This window comes from Anser cygnoides, chromosome 5 (genome assembly GCF_040182565.1).
Source record: "Anser cygnoides isolate HZ-2024a breed goose chromosome 5, Taihu_goose_T2T_genome, whole genome shotgun sequence".
In the NCBI taxonomy this organism is placed as follows: domain Eukaryota; kingdom Metazoa; phylum Chordata; class Aves; order Anseriformes; family Anatidae; genus Anser; species Anser cygnoides.
In genome coordinates, this window is record NC_089877.1 from 15,849,239 (window position 1) to 15,874,355 (window position 25,117).

Here is a 25,117-nt window from a genome sequence, read left to right on the forward strand (position 1 = left end):
ATATGAACTATAATAGCTTTGAGACACCTCCTTGACATCAATTATCTCCATGCTTCATTCAGTGGGATAATTTTATACCAGAAACAAATATCAGTAGCTTCTGTGCTCTTATAGCTGATGTTAGATTGTCTGTGGGAGCAGTGTCAAGAGGTTACACTTCTAATGCAAAAATGATATACTCAAGGACACCAAAGGGCTCTTTTGCCATCTTTCAGGATTTTTTTAACTGAAGAATTTAGACTGCAGATGTAAAACCTCAGAAGCTAGGAGAAGACACCCTTAAAATTGCACTTGTAAATGTATAACTATTCCATTAAAAAAAAAAAAAAGTAATTGTTTACTGGAATATGCATTAGTTTTAGTGTGGTTTTGAGCTTGGGTCTATTATCAAACTTCTGAGTTAAAGCAGGAAAAAAAAAAACAAAACTGTAATTTAACAATATATTTGACAGATTTTGAATACTGTATTGAGAAAGCAAATGAACACCCCACCACAACCAGCTGTCCAGCTTTCAGAATTGTCTAAAGCACATCTAATTATTCCTCTATATAAAATAGCAGGCATTTCTTTTACCATAGTTGTACTACTTCCTTGCCTCTTAATCATATTTAATTATAGAAATAATAAGCCACAATGCATGTCATGTTTTTGCTGATACCTAAGAAAGAATTCCAATCCTATCATTAGAATTCATCTACTTAACTTTTCTTGAAATAATCTTTCATTCATGAATAAGGTTTGTTCCTATGTAAAATCCTTGTAAAATATCTTTTAAAGGAACAAAAAGGGAAATATTTTGTTCAATTCATTATTTTGAGAAAAGTATCTGTGAATAATTTCTATTAAAAACATGTTAAAGAAATTGAAGTCCTTAATATTTATACAACCTCTGAAAATACAAAGATAGCTGATTTCTAGATATTACTACGATTGAAAAAGTACATTTTTTTCTCCCTAACAGGTATTTCAAAAGTAATCAATTATTTAGAGCAGATAGTTTTTCCATTTTTATGCAAGACACCATGTACATTCCAGTTTCAGATGTTGGTCTTGCAAAGTTGACTAATTTTCTCTATATCTGAGTGTCCTATTGAGTGGCTTAGATAATTTCAAAGACATTGAAGTATCTTTTAAAATCCAATGCTGAGCAATGTGAATTGAGAAAATTCCTGACTTGTGTAATGTCTTTAATATGACTCTTGGAAAATACATCTAATGTATATATGCTAAGCCCCTCACTTTCAACTAGTCTATATTCAGGAACAAAAATACATTGATATGTAACAAAACCTTACAAAATGAAGAAAAACTCATCTGGCATTCCCTAAGCCCGTTGGCAAGTGCCACTGAATTTGAAATCAGGCACAGAAAAAAGACAGACTCATGAAGCCTACATTTTTAGAGCTGTAGCAGTCAATTTATTCTGCACCTAGGTCTACATAAATAGCAAAGACAGATGCACAATGCTAGTGCCAGTTTTACAAAACATTATCCCAGTCAGCAAGATGCTGCAATAAATAAGTTAATCATTATTAATGTCTTTGATATTCATAACAATATTAATCAAGATGAATTATTGTGGAGTTAATGTGAGTACAATATGAATTACCAATGGTATTTATATGTAATGCAGGTTTTGATGACGGTTTCAGTCTCTTTCACACTGTATGGAGTTGGAACAAGATGATCTTTAAAGGTCCTTTCCAAATCATTGTGTGATTCCATGATTATTCCACACAGACTGTGGACTTCCATGCTAGTGTTGATACTGATATACAATTTTTTCCCCTCAGATTTCTATGCTTGCAGATGTCTGTCAGAACAATGGGCAACCCAATTTGTTTCTCCTTTCAGTTTTGTTCCCAACTAGAAAGACTAGTAAAAAGATTGTCCCAACTGACTATTGTTAAACAGTCACATTTCCAGACTGACTTTTCCTGTAGAAAAACAGTATTTTGTGTTTTCCACTCTCAAATACAATGAGATAAATAAAGCTTCTCATACATAATTCAGAAGTCAAGGAAAAAAACAAACAAAACAAAAAAAAACCAACACTCCTTCACATGAACTGATAGATGTCTATAAATTTGGAATACAAATTCTTGAGTTTCAGTAGTAATTTATAACAAATATAAACCACCAGTATTACTTATTGTGTGGTTAACTTACCATAAGTATATAACTTCTTTCAGAACTACAATGCACATTGGAGAGTAACCAATGGTCTTAACTACTACCTATATGTCAAATCACAGTTACTGACTCTAGTACAGGAAAAAAAGGATTGAAAACTACTTTAACAAACCAAAAATCAAAGCCCAAAAGGTTTAAGTTCTGGTTCAATAGTTCCACCATGTAAACATCCTTTGAGTCTTTGGGACAATGTTCTTTGTATTTCATCAATAAAAACATTAGGTTTAACAAAAGCTTCTGGTACATATTTATTTATTTATTTATTTATTTTAATTTGTAATTAAGCAAGACCTTGCCATGGTGAGTTTCAGTGACAGGATTCCAACTCTCACTCACTAGGTATAATTTTAGCATCAGACACCAGATGGAAATGCATTAAAAATGTGTATAACTTACATGTACATATGTAGATGTCTGTATGTACATAGATGCTGTATATAGATACACGTGTTGTAATTCTCTAATTGGACACCAGATGGTAACGCATACTAGAGCAGAATTACTAGCCTTCTATGGTCAGAACCATTGCTATGGAGGTGAAAACTCACTTGCATAGCATGACAAAAAGCAAACACACTATGAAGTTTTCCATCGAAAGGAGATGGAGGAAGAAGGCTCATGTGTCTATAGCTATTTTGAAGTGTCTAGGTGCATTTTAAAGTTAGTCACATAAGTATATATCTGTGCATTTAATTTAGTTCCAACATGTTTTCTTAGCATGCCTTTCAGTTCAAAAATGGGAGGAACAGTTCTGCTGTACCTGCAGTATTGTGGCATATGGAAGTACTTGAATGGTAAGTATAAGGTCCTTTCCTAACTTCCACAATTTGTTCCACTGACGCCAAAATCTCCAGTTCAAATGCTTCCAAAGAAACAAAAATTAATTATGGTGACACAGCAAATACATTTTTACTAACAAACGTAATATAAACTTTAACATGAAGTTAAAGGTTTGCTAACAAAGACCGTAGGCTATATCTGTAAAACAAATAGTTTCTAGTTTTCTGGTCTTCCTCCAAAATAAGTTAAAAGTTTAGAAATTAAAAAAAAAATCATTTGTATTAGGTTCTAAATGAACGAACATGCAATTAAAAAATCAGGTAGCCCTAATCAATCATCTTTCTTGGAGTAATTAAAATTATTTTAATTTATGTCAAGTAATTGCCAGGTGGGAATATCAGGCCTCATTAATGGTACAAGTAAATACACAGAATGAAAAAGATATATTAACGTCTTCTAGAACTCACACTTTTTCCTGACAAGATTGTTCTCTTTACCTATTTGTTTTAGTTAGCTGTTGAGTACAGTAAAAATCAATAACCAAAATGGAAACCAGGTAAAGATACCTTAGGAGAAAACTTTTGGTACATCAAATCTGAAATAAGCAAAAGCAAAATACCTTTGTGCTGTAACATCTTATTCAGTTCCATAACACACCAAGACTTGCTTTGCAGTTGTGCAAAAAGTTAGAGGCCATGACTTCAAGCACCAGCAAAAAAATGCATGTTTAAGAAGCACACAGAGGTCAAATAGGATCAAAACAGTGGGTCATAGAAGGTACGTGGGAATGTTGCAGTTCTGAAAAAAACATTCTATTTACTTATTTAAATGAAGTTCAAATAATTTCACAGTTTGCATGAAATTCAGCATATTTCATTTTACTTTTCACTTTATTTTCACCCTTTCTTTTGTCACCTGCACTATTTCAATTCTTAGAATCTGTCTGCAATTGCGTGCTGAAATTTTCAATGAAAATACATTGAATAATGCCAATAACTCACACGTACCACAGCAGAAAACATTTAAAGGTCACAGAAACATCTGTTTGATATTCAACATATTCCTTCAATATTCCAGGTATTCAGAACTCATAGATAGGTATAACTAAAGGTATTTCATTTGACACAGCTACATGAATTGATTTACTGAGTTCCACATTATAATAATTTATAATCAAAATTTTACATATCCATAAAGGTGCTACTGAAAGCACATTAAAATGCCCAGAGAGTACTAAATGACAGTTTACTAGACATTTTAGCATAAGATATTATGAAAGAAAATGCTATGAATTCATAAGCTTAAAGGAATCCTCAAGTTTTTAAAGCAGCCCCCCCAAAAGTTAAAAATCTTTCCAGTAATCAAAGTATATTTTTTCTGTTTATACAGTTGACACAAGAACCATTGATTTCTTATCAAAAGAACTGACTAATTTGCTGAGGACTGTGAAGAAAATCATTACAGAGTTTGAAGCATTATGAGAATCCCCTAGAAAAGTACCATTTTAAAATGGAGCAGTTCTACAGAGGTTTTTATAGATTTTCACTTTATCTGGTAGTTTGAGCAAGTTGATACTTGGAAAGTTGCTACTATCACATGGAACATAGTTGAATTTTATAAAGGTACCACTAATATGTATTACTTCACATTGTGCTTACATCTGCTTTCTAACTTTTGAGTTATTTAGTTATTTGTTGAATTCTGATTGATGCCATATAAAATTTGTATGATTAACTAGCAACGAATTAAAGGACATAACTATGCTATTTGGAAATGTCTAGAAAAAGGAAACCCTGCAAAACTTGGTGAGTGCCACTTGTGATACAGACCAAAAAGTATGAAGCATTATGAAGAAATTGCATAGAGTTTTGTCATACAGCTTCTACTAAAAATGTTAAACTTCCAGTAATGCTTCCCTATCATACACATATATACTCCACATAATTCTAAGCATGTACTCTTGGTCCTTCTGAATTTCTTCTTTCAAGTTTTAAGACTGCTTCTCAAAAAGACAACCACTGACAGTTTTCAATTAGTACCCATGTATTTTTTTCTTAAAGAAGCATATCTTGGTCTTACTAAAGAAATCTCTGCTAGGTAATCAGATGAATTTACACAAAATGAGCAAAAAAATTGTGGATGCAATTTAAAGCATTTAAAGCAGAGGCTTAACAACAGATTGCTTATATAGCCAACTTTGTTTCTTTTTCCAAGTTATTCTGTACCTCCTACATCGCTCAGAGGCACAATTCAAAGAATGGCCCTCTATTTTTGTCTGGACAGAAATGTTTATAAAGCTGAAAAATTGTCACAACACTTTTGAAATGAAAAGCTCCATAAAGGTCCTTAATTGTCACATTATAATTGTTGAGTATGGCATGATTTTGAAAACAGGGCAATATTCTTTAATTTTAGGTTTGTAATGCAAAGCAAAAACAAACAAACAAAACAAAACAACAAAAAAATAGATCTAAATATTGTGTTCCTTTATATAAAACACACATTGCTAAATTGTTCTTAGCTAGGGATCATTAGGTGGTTTTATGACCAGAGAAAATAAAATTTTTCAGCAGAAATAGAGTGATGCAGTCATTATTTTGGTCTGCTGGTTTCTAGACTTCGTTTTTCACCTTAGAAGAAACATTGGGTACAACAGAACTTCAGTAGAATAAGAAAGGGCATCCCCTCAGGTACTGCGATTTTGATGATCCAAGGTTTCTAGTGAGCTGGCAATTTACACTGATTCGCATTAAAAGGCAGTGAAAATGCACAAACTGTGCTGAAGCTTTCATTGTTAAGCATCATCTGCAACTGCAATGTTTATTGGGGCAGAATTTGTGCTTCACTGAAAGTTAGATATTAATTTCAGAAACCACGTCTGTTACATCTTGTTCTTGCAGTTAAGGGACCACTTGGGAAAGAACAAACTTTTTTCTTTCTCATTTTAGAATTGTGTTTAAGAAGCACACTGGAATCACCAACTTGTATCTAGCTTCCAGAAATGTCAGGTTACAAATTTGCCAGCAGACAGTATTTCTGTCTTACATGATGTTAAGTTGCTGCCAACTGATTGCCTTTTCATTCTCCATCATTCAGCCATGTGTCTTCATTAGACTAGCCCATATCTACTGTCACACTGTCCACTGACCCTGGCTACTACTTGATAAATTGATGGAAAGTATTTCTGGAGATCAGACTTACTTTTTGTAATTTGAAATTATCCAGCTTTATCAGCCCACCATTAGAGTATAGAGCCACCAGGTCTACTTCCCAATACTGCTCTGCCACCAGCAGCTCAGTCTGTCAGTAATACAGTGTGGTAATTTCTTTTTGATCAAGTGGTTATTCAGGATCAAATTCCAGCCCAGACAACAAGAATTAAAGGAGAGCATAGGTGCCTGAAATGGCAATTTTTCAAAGTGACAGGACTCCAGATGCCATAAAATTCCCATGCTCTGAAGTTGGAAACTAAAACAAGAGTAATCCAGAATAGGTAACAGGGGCAGGGAAAAGAAAGCCTTAGCATATCCATAGAAATATCGATATATTGAATATATAATATGGGGCAAGTGACAATCTGACAGAGGGTAGGAAGGCCCTGCAGAGGGACCTGGACAGGATAGGTCAACGGGTAGAGGCCAATGGGATGAGGTTCAATACAGCTAAGTGCCGGGTCCTGCACTTTGGCCACAACAACCCCATTTAACGCTACAGGCTTGAGACAGAGTGGCCCGAAAACTGTGCAGAGGAAAGGGATCTGGGGATGCTGATTGATGCTTGCCTGAACATGAGCTGGCAGTGTGCCCGAGTGGCCAAGAAGGCCAATGGCATACTGGCTTGTATCAGGAATAGTGTAGCCAGCAGGACCAGGGAGGTGATCGTCCTCCTGTACTCTGCTCTGGTGAGGCCGCACCTCAAGTACTGGGTTCAGTTTTGAGCCCCTCAAAAGATATCAAGGCCCTGGAATGCATCCAGAAAAGGGCTATGAAGCTGGTGAAGGGTCTGGAACACAAGTCCTGTGAGGAGCAGCTGAGAGAACTGAGGTTGTTTAGTCTGAAGAAGAGAAGGTTCAGGGGAGACCTTATTGCTCTCTACAACTACCTGAAAGGAAGGTGTGGGGTATCTGGGGGTTGGCCTCTTCTCACAGATAACTAGTGATAGGACTAGAGGGAATGGCCTCAAGTTGCACTGGGGGAGGTTTAGGTTGGAAATTAGGAGACATTTCTCAGAAAGAGCAGTCAGGCATTGGAATGGGTTGCCCAGGGGAGTGGTAGAGTCACCATCCCTGGGGCTGTTTAAGGAAAGGTTGGACGTGGTGCTTTGGAACATGTCTTTTTTAAAATGTATTATTAGATATTTTTCAGTAACAGAATTAACTCATTTTAGAAAATAACACTTGCTGCAAGCTGTTACCACATTAAATTTGCATGTTAAGTTATAGAACTAGGTTTTCCTAGTTTATTGGAATACCCAAACAAGGAGAAATACCCTTCATCTCCCTTTATCCCACAGAAACTTACTTTTAAAGTATCTCCAGAGAAGGCAATTTCACTGGTAATGCACGTCAGTTTGCAAGACTTTATCACTGTTATATATGTAATAGATTATTACCTCCACCTGAACAGTGTAGCAAATGATAGGTAGTATGGTCTAGCACAGGAAACAAAATACACTAAATAAAATATATATATATATATACTACAGAGAAGATATACTTGTTTATCAACAGAAGCATGAGCTGGCCAAAGAATCAACAAGGGCAGAAGAACATGACATGCTTTATTTTTGTCTTCCATTTTTCCCCCTCATGTTGATCATGTTAATCTCTTTCACTACTGCATTGAATAATGCAGTATACTACAAAACATGCAGGAGAAGAGTTCTGACTCATTTGGGCTTAAAGTATTTTCACAGATTCACAGATTCACAGATTTCTCTAGGTTGGAAGAGACCTCAAGATCATCGAGTCCAACCTCCGACCTAACACTAAGTACTCCACTAAACCATATCCCTAAGCTCTACATCTAAACGTCTTTTAAAGACCTCCAGGGATGGTGACTCCACCACCTCCCTGGGCAGCCCGTTCCAATGCTTAATAACCCTTTCGGTAAAGAAGTACTTCCTAACATCCAACCTAAAACTCCCCTGTCGCAACTTTAGCCCATTCCCCCTCGTCCTGTCACTAGGCACGTGGGAGAATAGACCAACCCCCACCTCTCTACAGCCTCCTTTCAGGTAACTGTAGAGAGCGATGAGGTCGCCCCTGAGCCTCCTCTTCTCCAGGCTGAACAAGCCCAGCTCCCTCAGCCGCCCCTCGTAAGACTTGTTCTCCAGACCCCTCACCAGCTTGGTCGCCCTTCTCTGGACTCGCTCGAGCACGTCCATGTCCTTCCTGTAGCGAGGGGCCCAAAACTGAACACAGTACTCGAGGTGCGGCCTCACCAGAGCTGAGTACAGGGGCACAATCACTTCCCTCGACCTGCTGGCCACACTGCTTCTTATACAGGCCAGGATGCCGTTGGCCTTCTTGGCCACCTGAGCACACTGCTGGCTCATATTCAGCCGACTATCCACCAATACTCCCAGGTCCTTCTCGGCCAGGCAGCTTTCCAGCCACTCATCTCCCAGCCTGTAGCTCTGCTTGGGGTTGTTGCAGCCCAGGTGCAGGACCCGGCACTTGGCCTTGTTGAACTTCATGCAGTTGACCTCAGCCCATCGCTCCAGCCTATCCAGATCCTCCTGCAGAGCCTTCCTGCCCTCGAGCAGATCGACACACGCACTTAGCTTGGTGTCATCTGCAAACTTACTGAGGGTGCACTGGACGCCCTCATCCAGATCATCAATAAAGATATTAAAGAGGACCGGCCCCAGTACCGAGCCCTGGGGGACTCCACTAGTGACCGGCCTCCAACCAGATTTGACTCCATTCACCACAACTCTCTGGGCCCGGCCATCCAGCCAGTTTCTAACCCAGCGAAGCGTACGCCAGTCCAAGCCCCGAGCAGCCAGTTTCTTGAGGAGAATGTTGTGGGGAACGGTGTCAAAAGCCTATTTTGTCTGACATTGGTTATCTGTTTGTTTTTCTTTGTTTCTACGAGCACAGATGTTCAGGCTCAGTCACAGATAACCTCTTTAGAATTGTTTAAAAATAACAGAATAACAGTACAGTAAATTCCACTTCTTGTTCAATACCTACTTTTTTTTCTTTTTTTTTTTTTTTTTTGTCTGCAGCCCAGTGATTCAGAAGTAGGACATTTAATGACTTTACTTACAATTAGGATACCAGTGCAAGACATGCACAGATCAAAACTGTGTATCAAAAGACTTAAGAAAAAAAAAGTCAGTGAAGCATCAAGACTTCCTATGCAGTATCCACAGTATCACTCTGAATGGAGAGAAAAGTCATTTATTTTAGTGATTTTGGCCCTTAAAAAGTACAGTCAGGCACTTAACTAAATTGAAGGAACTTCATTCAGAAATTCTTTCTAGAATAAAGGATTAATGTTATTATTTTGTTATTAATGGAACTGACCCGCTTCATATTTTAGACATTTCAGTGGTGTTTCATCAAAAAGATTCAAAACATTTTGCTATTTATGCTAGCTACTAGCACTGTTTGTGCCTCCCAGCTGCAGTCTGCCATTCTGAGAATTCAGCCATTCACACCAAAATCAATCAAAAAGCACCATCTCTGTGATCACCGCAGTTACTTCCTTGGAATGCAATGCAGGTCATCATGCATATCGATTAGATGACAATTTGGTGTTTTCATGTATATCAATTAGATGGCAATTTGGGGTTTTCTTCTCAACTGAGTCCCACGGGAGTATAATCAGTAGCACTCAAAACGCCTTTATACACAGAACTGAGTCCTCTCAGGGCAATTAAGCAGAAATGGTTAGTTTCTGACTCCAACAGGCTAAGACTTTAGGTAATACAGAGTCTGGGGTTTATGACAAATACCTATCTACATAGGTATTTGTAGGCACCTAAGGAACTTACCTAGCACACAACTAGACATAAATGAAAAAAGAATTTTGTGGAACACCTTGAAATTTGAGTCCCAGAGGCCAGCAGCCATTGTTCCTATAATCCATTTCTGTACTTAGCCAAACAGGCAAGCTCTCTGTAGGCTTAGCCAAGGAGTAAAGACTTACATATTTAGACCTTGAGGTGGATTAATTCCTATTAAAATTCTATTATATGTTACATTTATGCAGTATTTTAGTTGTAAATGAATTAGAGAAAAGGTTCATCATATTTTTCCAAAAGTTTCAAACTGTAGAAGTATATCTAAACCAATCTTAGTATATTGATAAGCTTTAAAACTTAATTCTGAAAAGTAATTAAACACTGACTTGTATGAGCAGTTACTTTTCAACTATAACTTTCTTTCACTAGTGTCCATGTTGAGATCCAGTTTTCAGGAATAAAATGGCAAGATGGACGTCATCAAATCCCAATGGATGTGATAAACAAAATAACAGCTATGTCTCCACCAACTAGCAAAAAGGAAACACAAACTTTCCTAGGTGTCGAGGGGTTTTGGAGAATGCACATTCCAAATTACAATCTGGTTGTAAACCCGCTCTACCAAGTAACCCGTAAGAAGAATGATTTTGAATGGGTCCCTGAGCAACAACAAGCCTTTGAACAAATTAAGCAGGAAATAGTTCATGCAGTAGCCCTCGGGCCAGTCCGAACAGGACCAGATGTAAAGAATGTGCTCTACACCGCAGCTGGGGAGAATGGTTCCACCTGGAGCCTCTGGCAGAAAGAACCTGGGGAAACTCAAGGTTGACCCCTAGGGTTTTGGAGCTGGGGATACAGAGGATCTGAGGCCCGCTACACTCCAACCGAAAAGGAGATATTGGCAGCATATGAAGGAGTTCAATATGCTTTGGAAGTGGTTGGTACTGAAGCACAGCTCCTCCTGGCACCCCGACTGCCGGTACTAGGCTGGATGTTCAAAGGAAGGGTCCCCTCTACACATCATGCAACTGATGCTACATGGAGCAAGTGGGCTGCACTGATTACTCAGTGGGCTCGAATAGGAAACCCCAGTTGCCCAGGAATCTTGGAAGTTATTATGAACTGGCCAGAAGGCAAATACTTTGGGAGACCATCAGAGGGGGAGGTGGTCCGTGCCGAATAAGCCCCACTATACAAAAAGCTACCAGAAAATGAGCAGAAATATGCCCTGTTCACTGATGGGTCCTGTCGTATTGTGGGAAAGCATCGGAGATGGAAAGCTGCTGTATGGAGTCCTACACGACGAGTTGCAGAAGCTGCTGAGGGAGAAGGTGAATCGAGTCAGTTTGCAGAAGTGAAAGCCATTCAGCTGGCTTTAGATATTGCTGAATGAGAAAAGTGGCCAGTTCTCTATCTCTATACTGATTCATGGATGGTAGCAAATGCCCTTTGGGGATGGTTACAGCAATGGAAGCAGAACAACTGGCAGTGCAGGGGCAAGCCCATCTGGGCTGCTGTATTGTGGCAAGATATTGCTGCCCGGGTAGAGAACCTGGTTGTAAAGGTACGCCACGTAGATGCTCATGTGCCCAAGAATCGGGCTACTGAAGAACATCAAAACAACCAGCAGGTAGATCAGGCTGCTAAGATTGAAGTGGCTCAGGTGGACCTGGACTGGCAACATAAAGGTGAATTATTTATAGCCCGATGGGCCCATGACACCTCAGGCCATCAAGGTAGAGATGCAACATACAGATGGGCTCATGATCGAGGGGTGGATCTGACCATGGACACTATAGCACAGGTTATTCATGATTGTGAAACGTGCTGCAATCAAGCAAGCCAAACGGTCAAAGTCTCTTTGGTATGGAGGACGATGGCTGAAATATAAATATGGAGAGGCCTGGCAGATTGATTATATCACACTCCCTCAAACCCGCAACGGCAAGCGCCACGTACTTACAATGGTGGAAGCAACCACCGGATGGCTGGAAACATAACCTGTGCCCCATGCCACCGCCCGGAACACTATCCTGGGCCTTGAAAAGCAAGTTCTATGGTGACATGGCACCCCAGAGAGAATTGAGTCAGACAACGGGACTCATTTCCGAAACAACCTTATAGACACTTGGGCCAAAGAACATGGTATTGAGTGGGTGTATCACATCCCCTATCATGCACAAGCCTCCAGGAAAGTTGAATGATACAATGGACTGTTAAAGACTACATTGAAAGCAATGGGTGCTGGGACATTCAAAAATTGGGATACACATTTGGCAAAGGCCACCTGCTTAGTCAATACTACGGGATCTGCCAACCGAGCTGGACCTGAACAATCAAACTTGTTACGCACTGTAGAAGGGGATAAAGTTCCTGTAGTGCATGTAAGAAACATGATGGGTAAAAAAGTCTGGGCTATTCCTGCCTCAGGAAAAGGCAAACCCATTCGTGGGATTGCTTTTGCTCAGGAACCTTGGTGGGTAATGCAAAAGAATGGGGAGGTCCAGTGCGTACCTCAAGGGGATTTAATACTGGGTGAGAATAGCCCATGAGTTGAATTGTATTATGTTAATTATTATATAATACTGTATGTCATCACTGCCATGATTGCTATGTACCATAAATGAAAATGGTGATTAATTAGAATGTATTGGAAAGAGTGTAACCTGAGCATGACATAAATGTTATGGAATAAGGGGTGGATATCTGTCCTGGTTTCAGTTAGGACAGCATTAATTTTCCTCCTGGTAGCTGGTAGGGTGCTATGTTTTGGATTAGGATGAGTAGAGTGCTGATAACATGCTGATGTTTTAATTGTTGCAGAGCAGTTACACCAAGCCAAGGATTTTTCAGCTTCTCACTCTGTCCTGCCAGCGAGCAGGCTGGGGGTGCAGCAGGAGCTGGGAGGGGACAGACCCAGGACAGCTGACCCAAACTGGCCAAAGGGGTATTCCATACTATCTGACATCATGCTAAACAATATATAGGGGGTGCCTAGCCGCGGTGGGGGGGGCTGGCTGCTCGGGGATAGGCTAGGCATCGGTCAACGGGTGGTGAGCAATTGCATTATGCATCACTTGTTTTGTACACCTTATTATTATTAGTAATATTATTATTATTAATTTACTGTCTTAATAAACTGTCTTTATCTCAACTCACAGGCTTCACTTTCCTGTTTCTCTCCCCCATCCCAGAGAGGGAGGGAGGAGGGTGAGCTAACGGCTGTGTGGTGTTTAGCTGCTGGCCGGGTTAAACCACAACAACTAGACATTTATGAATTTTCATGTCAGACCTTCTAACAAGATGCAGTGTCTTTTTTAGAGTTGCAGAGGTGTGTGCGTGGGTTAATAAGAAAAAAATGGGAGCAGGAAGCTCTGCTTCTAGTATATTCATAAGGCACCATCAAACAACTCAAGGATAAGCCAAATATTCCGTTTGATAAGTTAATGCTTATTTTATCATTTCCTGTCTATCTGTTGACAATTCTGATTAGAATACTTGTCACTTACAACAGAGGAGTAAGTATCCAAAATACATACATACATATATATACATACATGACTGCTAATCTGAAAGTATAGAGCAGTGCTACCCTGGAATTATCTGAAAAAGGTGTGTTTTTTTTTTTTTTAAATAATAAAAACAACTTCAATCTTTGAAGTGGTTAAGATGACACTAGAATTTAGGATCGCAATTTACACACTCTGGGTCACTGAATGATACCACCATTTGTGTTTTTTTAGGCTGGTTTACCAGTAGGGACCAGAATTTAAGACTAAAAATCTAAACAGACTCTCCTTAGTGGGATGATCTCTTTTCTCAATGTGAATCATTAATTTATTTAAATGATTTATAGCAAAATTGTATATAGCATTTGAGAATAAATTATAGAAGAGCGAAGAAAAAAGTCTACTATGTGCTTTTATTTTATTCAGCAGATTTGCTCCCTCATGCACAGCAGTGCACTGGACACCCATATTCCAGCAACAGCTTTCCATGCCCTTAACTTTTCTGAATTGCAGAAACCAAGGATAAGGTTTCTCAAACAATTGACTCTATTACAAAATTAATAAGTCTTATTTTCTTTCTGAAACACCAAAAAAAAAGTAGTTTCAAAAACTTTTAATTAAAAAAAAGTTATTTCCTCCATTTCTAGATATAGTAGTGTCTTCGTATTCAAGAGACTGCATGCATGTGTATTTCTTTCCTAGAAGACAAATGTATTTTTCCCCCTTGGAGCATCAGGTAAGGTTTGTGTAAGAAACCCACAGAAATTACCTGCAAGTTGATCTCCTGTCTGGAATTCAAAAGACTAGTGGAACCACAGAAATACTAAGAGTAGAGTATGCTGTCCTATATACGAAGTAAACTGATATAAAAAAAAGTGAGAAAATATATTATGATCTTCTAGGGTGATGACTGAAGTGAATGATGTTTTATTCAGTGAAATAAAACTCAGTCTCTTCTGAGGTAGTGTGGCTGTATTTTTCATTAATGACAATTGCACAAAAGGCAGAAGTACTAATGAAATAAACTGGGAAAGCACCATCAACACAAAAAAATAGTTAACCTGCGCAGGAGGTTAACTACGCAGGAAAAGGTTGAAAGTATAATGATATTGCATATCAAGTCCAGCACTTGGATATCAGTAAGTGACTGGCTGTCAGGAATTACTGGGAAGGTAATTGCAATTATAGTATGTATCACACATTGTCTAGTAAGATATTTCCACCAGATATGTTTAATAGTTACATTGTACAGAGCATTGGTAGGACTAGGTGATCTTGGAGGTCTCTTCCAACCTAGATGATTCTGTGATATTTAACATAACAGTGCATTCAGCTTCCTTGAATACACACACACACACACCTAAAAATTGAGAAAATGCTTAGAAAGGTTGCATAGTGTATGTCTTAGAGTTAATCTTTCAAGACCTTGCTCATTTTATATTAACCTTGCAAAACATGCTGAGGAGAAATAGGACTTTCTCAAATAAAGGTCTGGGAACAAAATAAAAAAGGAGAAAAATTCTTCCTTACTTGAGATAACAGTACAAAATCTCTTTACCATAAATTCTGTATAAATACAGTTGTCTAGTAATCTAGTCATTGCAATACATATGAAAAAGTGATACGACTTCTTTAGAACAGTTCCGTGAGTTAGCTACTTGCTTTACATTGAAAAACCAGCTGAAAAGGCAACGTATGTATTTTGCAGAACTTGAATTCAAGGCCATTCCCTTCTAGAGAAGAGAAATTCTACCATAGTTATTTTAATGTATAATCCTCTTTTTTTTTTTTTTTTAGTAAATAATATCCAGAAGAGTCTACAATAACAGTTTAGTAGCATCTGTTCATTTACGAAGATAAGTGGATAGAAGGAACCCCTTGGATCACTATCTTTGGATACCTATATGTTTGTTACTTTGCTAACAAAGGTTGAGTTTCAGAAGTAAAAAGAAAGCCTAGTAGTTCTTATAGTTGTCTCTAAGTCTAACAAGAGGCACACCTTATATGGATCCAGCTGCTCTCTTACTACTTTCCCCCCCCACTGTGTAGCTTCGCTACAAGCCTTTTAATAACTTCATATCTCAGAATTCATCAGACAGTTGTAGTAAGTTGTGATACAGAAGTGAAAATATTTAACTATTACAGGTGGCAAAACTAATGATTTGCTATTGAATGTGACTGATTTCTAGTATTTTGATAGTATACATTTATTTTGAACAGTCTGGTCTCTTCAAATTTTGAGTCGCCTCTGGTAGTTATAATTAAAGGTTGCTAGTAACCACTGTCTACTTTAACTAGAAAAGTTAAAGGAAAAAAAAAGAAAGATCAGAAAAATGCTGGAACTTATATATACCTGAGTAGAAATGGGGCCATTATCAAATCAATCCATGTTTAGCTTTGACAAGTTAATTCATCTGCCCAGAAATAGCAATCAGAACTCGGACAATAGGTAATACAGAGGACCTTTTTTCCATTCTATAGCATTACTTATTGGAATCACAGTTACTTTAGGACATAAACACATCTCATTCTCGTGTACTCTAATATTACTTCACTATATTTACTGCAGCCTTTCAAACTCAGGCCTGTCTTTATACAGTTTAAGATATACAATATTTGATACTGAATAGCTGAACTAGAGCAAGTAATGATTAAGTTTCTATATTTTACTAACATAAGCTGCTTAGATATATTCATACTTAAACATGTACTGCCACCTGTGGTCCAGGCAACAGCTTTCATCTTACTAAGATTTTGTAGAGGCAGTAATGTTACTCTTTTGCTATGGATTAGAAGAAATTAAGAGTATAAAAAATGGAGTATTAAAACAAATATAACTCACAGTTTATTTGATACTACAATCTCTTGATAGAAAGCAGATCCTTGATTCTTAAAAAAGCAAATAACCAACAACTCTGATGAATTTCTCTCTTTTGGAGATAGAACTTTATATTTAAGCAATCAAGGACTAGGTTTTTCTCACACAGCCTTGTTGGAGAAACACTTTTGTAAAGAAATATTCATTTGTTTCTGTCATTCTTCTTTCACCACCCCTCATGCTTACTTTTCAAAGAAACCTTTGAGTAGAAATGGTATTGTTAAGTGATGTGATGTAACCTGGTGCTGCTCATCATTAACACAAAGTCTTGATTTGTTTGGACTTGCATACTTGAATCCAAGCTGAAAGCAAGCAGCTCCAGGAAAATACTATAGCAAAACAGCTGAACAGAACAAAAAAAGTAGAGATTTACTACATGTTCCTGCAAACTACCAGACCTTCACTTGTCTATCTTCTACCAAAACCTAAGCTGGCACCATAGTAAACCTGAATTTTGCTTAAACAGATATGAAGCCTTCATCAGTTCCATGTTTATTCAAACTCACAGTACCTGCAAAGCTGCCAGAGTTCTGCTTATCTCTCTGCTTGTCTCTCCCCTTGCCGCCCCCCCAAAGCTCTACAATGTCTTCCTCTGCCCCTTTAGAGACCATATAGCCTGTGCTACAATCTAACAGTAATATGGTGCAGCTGTGAGACCTTCAAAGATGCTTGCATTAAAAGATATATTGGGAGACTTGGCCACATCCTCCAGCTCCCATTCTGTTTGAGAATGCCTGCATTTAATTCAGGCATTTGCCCTTTATTCTTATCTGACCTGTTGCAACTCTGTCTATTCTCAGCCTTGTACCTGATCTCAGATCTCCTTTGTTACTGCAGACTTGAGTGCTGGTCACCGAAATGCTGTCTGTGACTGGTCACCGTCCCCAAAGATGCCCTTCCCTTGTCAAGTTCTCTGCAACTGCATCCCTCAGCAGGTGGGGCACTGTCCCACTGCCCGGCTGTCAACCTTGGCTCCCAGCTCACCTTGCTTTGCAGAGCTGCCACCTTTGCTGCTCCCTAACAATTACCTCTTGTCTCATCATTTTGTAAGACAAAAAGGAGACTTACTGAGAGCTGCAAGGTGAAACTATAAAAAATATTTTTTTGGTGGCTCAGGTTTTTTGAAAACTCAGTATAAGATACTGAGTTTTGTAGTTAAAATCCAAGGTACTACAGATGGTAGCCGTAATTGGGACTTAAAGCCAACAACTGTCTACATCTTGAAAATGAAACAGTCACATTTATGAGTTCTAGGCCAAGAAAATTCTAATGTGCCTAACTGCTTTAGGAAATGAATTACCAACATTTGCATAGGAACATAAATACCTACATGCCTTAGGTAGACATTTGGCAATATCTTAAGCTTCATCTGATTTTAATGGAAATGAGGTTTTGAATATGGACCGTGAAAAAGTGACTTGTTTAAACTCACAAATTAGCTGCCCCTAATCTAGAACACCACATACAAGCTCCTATTTTCCATCCTCAAAAAAAGATTTCTGAACTTATTACAGTCTCTGTAAATATGCTCTGAGCAGGCCTTCTTTGCCAGTGGCTGAGCTAAAAAGGATAAGTAGCACTAGATGGCAAAAGTCAAGGTCTCTCAGCTGCAACAGTTCCTGCACTTAAAAAGGATCTTGAGTAAAGAGATCTTTTGAGTAAAGATCTTGCAACATTACAGAAGTTTTTAAAACAGAAACTGACCACCCTTGAGCATCCTGAGTTATTACATTGCAAAATATTCTCATGCATGTGTATGAAAACAAATTCCCCAAAGGAAAACTTTAAATCCAATAATAAACTCATTAGAACCTTTTATTTGTGAGTGGCAAACATTCAGTTCAGGGGCAGTTCAGGCTAGGTAAACATCAAGAACAGCTGCTGACAGTACCCGAGTAACTCAAAGCTCAAGACCTGTAAAACCTCATGAGAGATTTTTAAGGTCAGACTTTATTCTGTTAATGTAACTCCTCTTTGGGAAGACTTAGAGGTTGATAGATATATATAAAAGTATATATATACACACATATATACACACATATATATATGTAATATATACAAGTATATATGTGTATATATATAAGTATATATATACTTAATATATATATGTGTGTATATATGTGTATTTATATATATAGTGTGTGTGTGTATATATATATATACACATACGTACTTTAAACCAAGAACGGTGTCAGAGCTTATTAGTAGTCTTCTCTATTTCTCATTCTGCCTTCCCAGCAAGTGGGCTAGGGGTGGGCAAAAGGTTCACAGGTGACACTGCTGGGACAGTTGACACTAATTGACCAAAAGGATATTCCATGAATAGAAGATCGTGCTCAGCAATAAAACTGGGGGATGATCTTTCTACAGCGGCCATTGTCAGAGGTTGGCTGAGCATCAGTCTGCTTGGGGGAGATGGTAAGTGATTGCCTTTGCATCACTTGCTTTTTTCCTCTTTCTTTCACTTACTAAACTATCTCTATCTTGACCCATAATTGTTTTCTTGCTTTTGCACTTCTGATTTTCTCCCTGATCCCTCTGAGGGGCAGGAGGGCTTGTGGGGGTCAGGAAGTGTGTGAGTGGCTGGTAGGTGCTTTCTTGCTGGCCCACCACAGTGACAAAACCAGAAATTCTGCTCATGGTTTCTTTCCAGATCACCTCTGCTTTAATTGAAGTGTAATACCATGAGGAGTCTTGTTGTACTGTGTCTCTGGCTACAAATGAAAATATGTGTATGTTTTTGTACAGCTGTAAAAAAAACTTGCTCTCCCTTGCCATGTTGTGGAACCACACTGACTACCCCAGGCCTTAACAGGAGGCTACATTTTTTTTCCCCAGTAAATAAAATCCTTTGAGCATACATATACATAGGATAAAACAAAGGTTATGCTTGAGGTTTAAATGTCAAAAGGAGACCCTGAGAGTGCTGTCTGCATATCCCAGTTCTGGCACAAAGGTTAACTTACAGCCTCAAGTGTCATTCTGAGCAAGGCTGTTGATAAAACTCTTTCCTTCAGCATACGTAAGAAATAATAATACTTATTTCTGTGCTTCTCAAATAAATCTTTTTAGACTCTAGGCCCTCGTGCCATTTTCATGTCCTAATATTTTATACACTATTATAACACTTCTCACTCTAAATGGAGGAAGGGAGATGGAGAGGAGTATAGTTCTTGGATGAAGAAGCTCTCCCAGCAGATTACAGGTATCTTGCTTATGTATGAGGAATGAGTTTTTGGTCATTACAGAGTTCTCAGCTCATATTTTGCTCTGAATTCAGGCAGAATGGTATCGTCTCATTGTGGCAAAATAATGACTTTGTGTAAAAATTGAAGACTGATGAATATGGATTTTTATATTGGGTGGGAACTAGATGACATTAATTTCTCAGTGCTGTAGGATCTGGAAGACAAGAGTAGCTGATCAACATTATCTTCCAAGTGTGAGAGATGTAGAAATGCAATGGTTTTCTCAAAAACGTCTATCTGTATCAAAATGATTTCCTTTGCACGATCTTCTGCAACGGTTAGTCCCAAAACAGAGTTTACATTTGTAGTCTTTCACTGAGACTAGTGCTACATAGAGACTGAATTAAAACAATACAGTCTTTGACAGAATCTGTGATTAAAAGCAAAACTCGAGCAGAAAGGCGGAAAGGTTTGCAGGCAACATATTAAACAAAGAGTCTAACAGGAATGCCTGCATGGATAAAGTATATCTAACATAGTATTCAGACCGATTTTTCTGAAAGGTCTGTTTTCCTAAATAATAATAGAACCCTAGTCTACATTTTTAAGACTGAGGTTAAGACTAAGTCAATGATTATAATAGACATATACGAATAACAATCTCTCCTTTTGATGAAAACCATAGCTTATTCTACTTCTCTGGTACATTCAAAACTTATTGATTCCAAAGAATACTGCATTAAAAAGGATTTAATGGGCCATGTGAACATAAAAGTAAAGTATTCTTTTATAATTCATTTGGGCATTCTTAGAAGAAAATCTTTCCACGCTCTGTGGGTAGTTTATAGGTCTAGAAGGCATATGTAAATGTTTTTGTGGATTTCTGTGCTATTCAAGGCAGCTTATTTCATTAGCAAGGGGATCCTGGACCCTTTTTGGTGCCATATAAAGCTTATTTTCTTTACTTTAAAGTATTCATATCCATAATGTAAAAATAGAACTTCAGATCTTTGGTGAGCATGCAAGAAAGAATAAATGAAGATACACTTCCCTTGAAATCTAGTAACCTGAATCTAATTAGATATGCTGGTTCTCCCCCCACCAAAGTCCCCATCCAATGCTTTGATGTCAGCTTATTTGGCTAGTCAGAGACATATATGCTGATAGCTTTTAAATAAAAGAAACTCAAATGTGCAAACTTCTCTAAACACTAGTATTTTTTCTTGCCAAAGCTGCCTTCTGTTCCTGCTATACCAGAATGTTCAGAGAATGCTGGCAACACAGCAGTTTGTGGCAGTTTGTATTTTACATAAATCAGCTGCTGTTGAGACACAGAAAAATCACAATGCTTTTAAATTTGATACCTGAACCAGGTTTAAATCTGGAGTACAGAACTGAGAAAAACTCATTAAAAATTGTTAAGTTATAGCAACATTGGTATTCCTTGATTTAAAGAGTATAGTTAATTTTGTTTTTATTGTTGTTTGTTTGCTTTTCTATCATCAAAAGCATGCTAGTACAAGTCCAGTTTTAGAGAGCTGTTGCTCAACGTCAGTGTACAGATCCTGTTAGGCAATATTTGTTTCTCTAGTGATATATTCTTCAGTTCACTTTTAACTTTCTCATAAACTTTACTGATTTGATTTAACAGGAGATAAGTTTGAGGATTTTGTGTTTTGGAATATGTATAGATATATTGAGTTGTGAAGTATTCAAACTATTCTAGTTTGTTTTTTAAGAAAACTAGACACAGTCTCTAAGCTCCTGATTTTAGTGTTCTAAATTAATGTAGTCTGATCCAAAGTTTCCCTAGATTTTTGCAGTTTATAAAAAAAATGTCCCATAGAACTCTGAAATCAGAACAAAAAACATCATACCTGTGCTTACATCTACATTAGAACATTGTTCTCCTGTTTCTTTGTAATCATCAGTCAATAATTCCATGTTCTCTTGTGTTGAAAAGCACCTCTGAGAGTCCACATAACTCTGAGAAGTGAATGCATTGATTGAGACCTTGGAATCTGAAGCTTCTTATTTCTGAGGGCAATAGTGGTTATAGCCATCAAGCACCTGAGGTCAGCAGGAATGTAAGAAGGCCTCAGAGCTGGCCACACAGAAACATTCAAAAGCATGCTTAGTTCTGTAGAGTTAGTGATAACAATTCACTACTAGGTACTAGTAGTTCTACTACTACTAGGTTTAAAATTTTTCTAACACCAAGAAATCAGACAGTGCTTCTTATTTTTTTTGGTGCAGACTTCTGTATTTACATGCAAGTGCTGCATCTGAAAGCTATGAGCAAAGTTAGCATTTATCACTAGGAACATCTCAACTGTCTGAAGTGTTTCTTACAATTATGGCTGGAATGCTTCTCACTGCTATTATAATAGCAATAAATCTTGTAATGCATTTCCTATCTCATGTCTGTTGCTCAACTTGTATGTGACCTTCAGTGTTCTTTGGCTTTGCAAGAACCAATGGCATTGAAAGCATGCTTCAATTTGTCACTATATGCTAACCTTTATGCATAACATATAGCAATTTTCCACTAAGTCATAATTGCAAATGGTGATATTACCATGACAGATTTTCAGTGTGCTTTATCTAGCTATGTGCAATAGAGATGAGAATATCTATATGCTAGACCAAACACTGAGGCCAGAAGGGAGCATTAGGTTGTGCTTTTATAATAGCCTTCATGCCTCTCTCTGGTTTAAAACAGATGTTCAGTGCCCTGGATTTATCTGGGCATTGGGCATGCACAGAAAGTGACTGAAAGGTATCTTTATCACTTCTCCTATTCTCTGTAACCCTGGCGGTTCAGCTGAAATTTACAGTATAAAACTGCAAAAAAAAAAAAAAGAAAATCTAGATCAATAAAACTGAATGAAATGCATTATAAGTTTTTTTTTCTGTTACAGGTAGATGTGATTCTATTTGGCACTGGAATACACACCTTTTACATAAAGTTAAACACGGCCACAGAAGTAGCTCAGGAGAATACAGGAGAAATAAATGCAACCTGTAATTTGAGTTTAACACATGTTATAATTAAAATTGTATTTCTTGACTCCATCGCAATTTGTGTCAGCTCCAAACTTGGATACCCCCACTGCTTGTTGTGAATAACAATTAATTATAGTAGTTATTCTCAAATTAATATGAATGCCAGGATTAGCTGGTTTGATTTTAATGATGGTCAGCGGCCCATTGTAACTCTATTGGTTCCTTTCTTCTATCTCTTTAATACACCCTTTGAATTATATGCAGTGTGCATCACTTGGTATCATTTATAATGACCTCTCAGGCTACATGTGGTTCTCCTATTTATGAAAGAGGAGAAAGATCATACCAATACAAAACTCTGCCAAAAAGACCAGCTAAATACATTCTCAGTATGACCTTTGACAATTATAAGGAAATACAAGCAAGTCTACAATACTGAATAAAGACAACTGACTACTAATTTAAAATGACTCTCGGGTATACAGTAAACAATAGATTGTAAAGTGGACATAACTCTGGCCCACAGAGTAACATTTTGTGTGACTCTTTTAGGAATGGCACTATAGGTAACATGGGGAAACAAAGCAGAAAATAATAATCACAGAAGTCTTTTGGGAACTGGAACATATAAAAAAATTGGGAGGTATTCCAGAGATCTCAGGCAATTTACAGTCATCTCATATAATATACATACTTATATCACTAATGTGGAATTCACTATACAGTGTTATGCCTTGTTTACCTTTTCTAGACAAAGTGTAGGAAAGCTATAGCTCACTGTTTGGAGAAGCTGTAAATAAGCATTCCCCTAACTCTGTATTATAACTCATCTTGAATGACAGCAAACAGCTTTCTTCCAGTACAGGATTATTCTAAGTTCAACGTCAAAATTAATCAAACTCTGATTAACCAAAATTATATATTATCATCCTGATTGCAATCATCTATCAAAGATCATTTTCTCCTGCAGTTTATAAGGTACATAATCAGTGCGGAAGAACAACAAACCAAGTTTACAAAATGAAAACACAATCTGATAATTTTGTGTTAAATAAAATTATTAAGTGGATGGAAATAGTCTGGCACTTACTAGGCCTCCCACATACAAGTCATGTCTTTCATAAACTTAGGCAAGACCATTCCACAGCCTTATTAACACATGAAACAACACTTTTTTAGCTGATATCAGTAACCTAGTATGAAGATGTGAATCTTCCTGTTTGTTTTTTTGCAAAACAAACAAAAACAAAAAAGAAAACAAAAAAGTGACATTCTTAATAGACCTTATTTATTCTGGGGTTTCCCTCCCCCACCCCCACCCCCCCTTCTTTCAGCTTCACTGATTTAAGAAATCAAGGAAGCCTGGAAGCCTGGAGGATGTTTAAGTTAGAAATAATTGTTACAAAATAACTGAAAATTCCTAGAGAACCTTTACTTTTCTTGACTCCTGCTTAATATAGACACCAAACTTGTCCTTATCTAACTTTATGCTCTCTTTATCAGCAGCCAGAATGTGTCCTTCAGGTTTGTTATCAACTAGGAGATGAACCAGATGGCTTAACCAACCAAAGATAGCAATACTGAGAAACCATATTTTCATACATAAGAATGTATTTATATATAGAAGGGAAAGAAGTAATTCAATAGTGATGTCTTGAATTTTCTTGCTAGCTTGGGTTTCCCTCACCTTCTCCAGATTGTATGTGTGACCCAACTGGCACTCTGGTCTTTAACTCACTAAGTTAGGAGGCAACATACATTTTCTGTACAAAATGTTTTAAGCTCAGATTGTCTCAGTTTCAACAGTGAATTACAGAAATACAGCAAATCATTGTGGAGTTGTCTAAACATTTAGAATTAGCGGCTAAATGTCATCAGCATATTACTATGAAGTACCTTGTGTTACTTTTAAAGATATTTATGACTTCCTTTAGGTGGACTCTAGCCTTAAGCAGTCCCACGGAGAAAAATCTCAAATTTTTGTCCAAGTTTCTTGGGAACCAGATGAGCTACTATGAAGAAAATGAACTGTATCCCAGCCAAATCCAGCACAGAACAAAACAGGAGCTAATGCTCTATTTTTTCCCACCAAGAGGCAGAAGTAGATATATATATACTAAGTCTTTGTTGTATGCTAATATTTCACCCACAACTCTAAGGAAGCTTTATCTCTTTAGTACTTGACTGGTTAACCTGTGAGGTGGCAGATGAGTACTGGTAAAGCTAAAAATCAGTTCTTAGTCAATGTTAAATCAGAATCAATCATTCAGCTTGTAGGTCAGAAAAAGGAAAAAAGAAATTTTACAACAAAAGCCCTGCATTGTTAACAGGGGCAGAATGTACTTGTATAAAACAAGTTTTGAAGTAGATTGTTTCAAAAGAAAAGACACTCACTACAGATTATCCTGATGATGCACCTCTAACACTAACATTATGCAAGTTTTGAAATCCTGAACAGGGATGGCTTAGGCTCAGCCATAAAACTTTACCATTTTAAAATGTACATAACTTTAGGATTTAAGCTTCTTTTATCTGACCTTACCTATTTGAATATCCCTTAATTATATGATCATGACTTTTTGTTTATGGA

General features: G+C 37.6%; 1 long non-coding RNA gene across 1 annotated transcript in view; it reads right to left on the reverse strand.

Annotated features, from left to right (window-relative positions):
• The window catches only part of LOC106040935 (uncharacterized), a 117,719-nt gene that overhangs the window by 88,848 nt on the left and 3,754 nt on the right, over nucleotides 1-25,117 (reverse strand). The gene's annotated exons all lie outside the window — the stretch shown is intronic.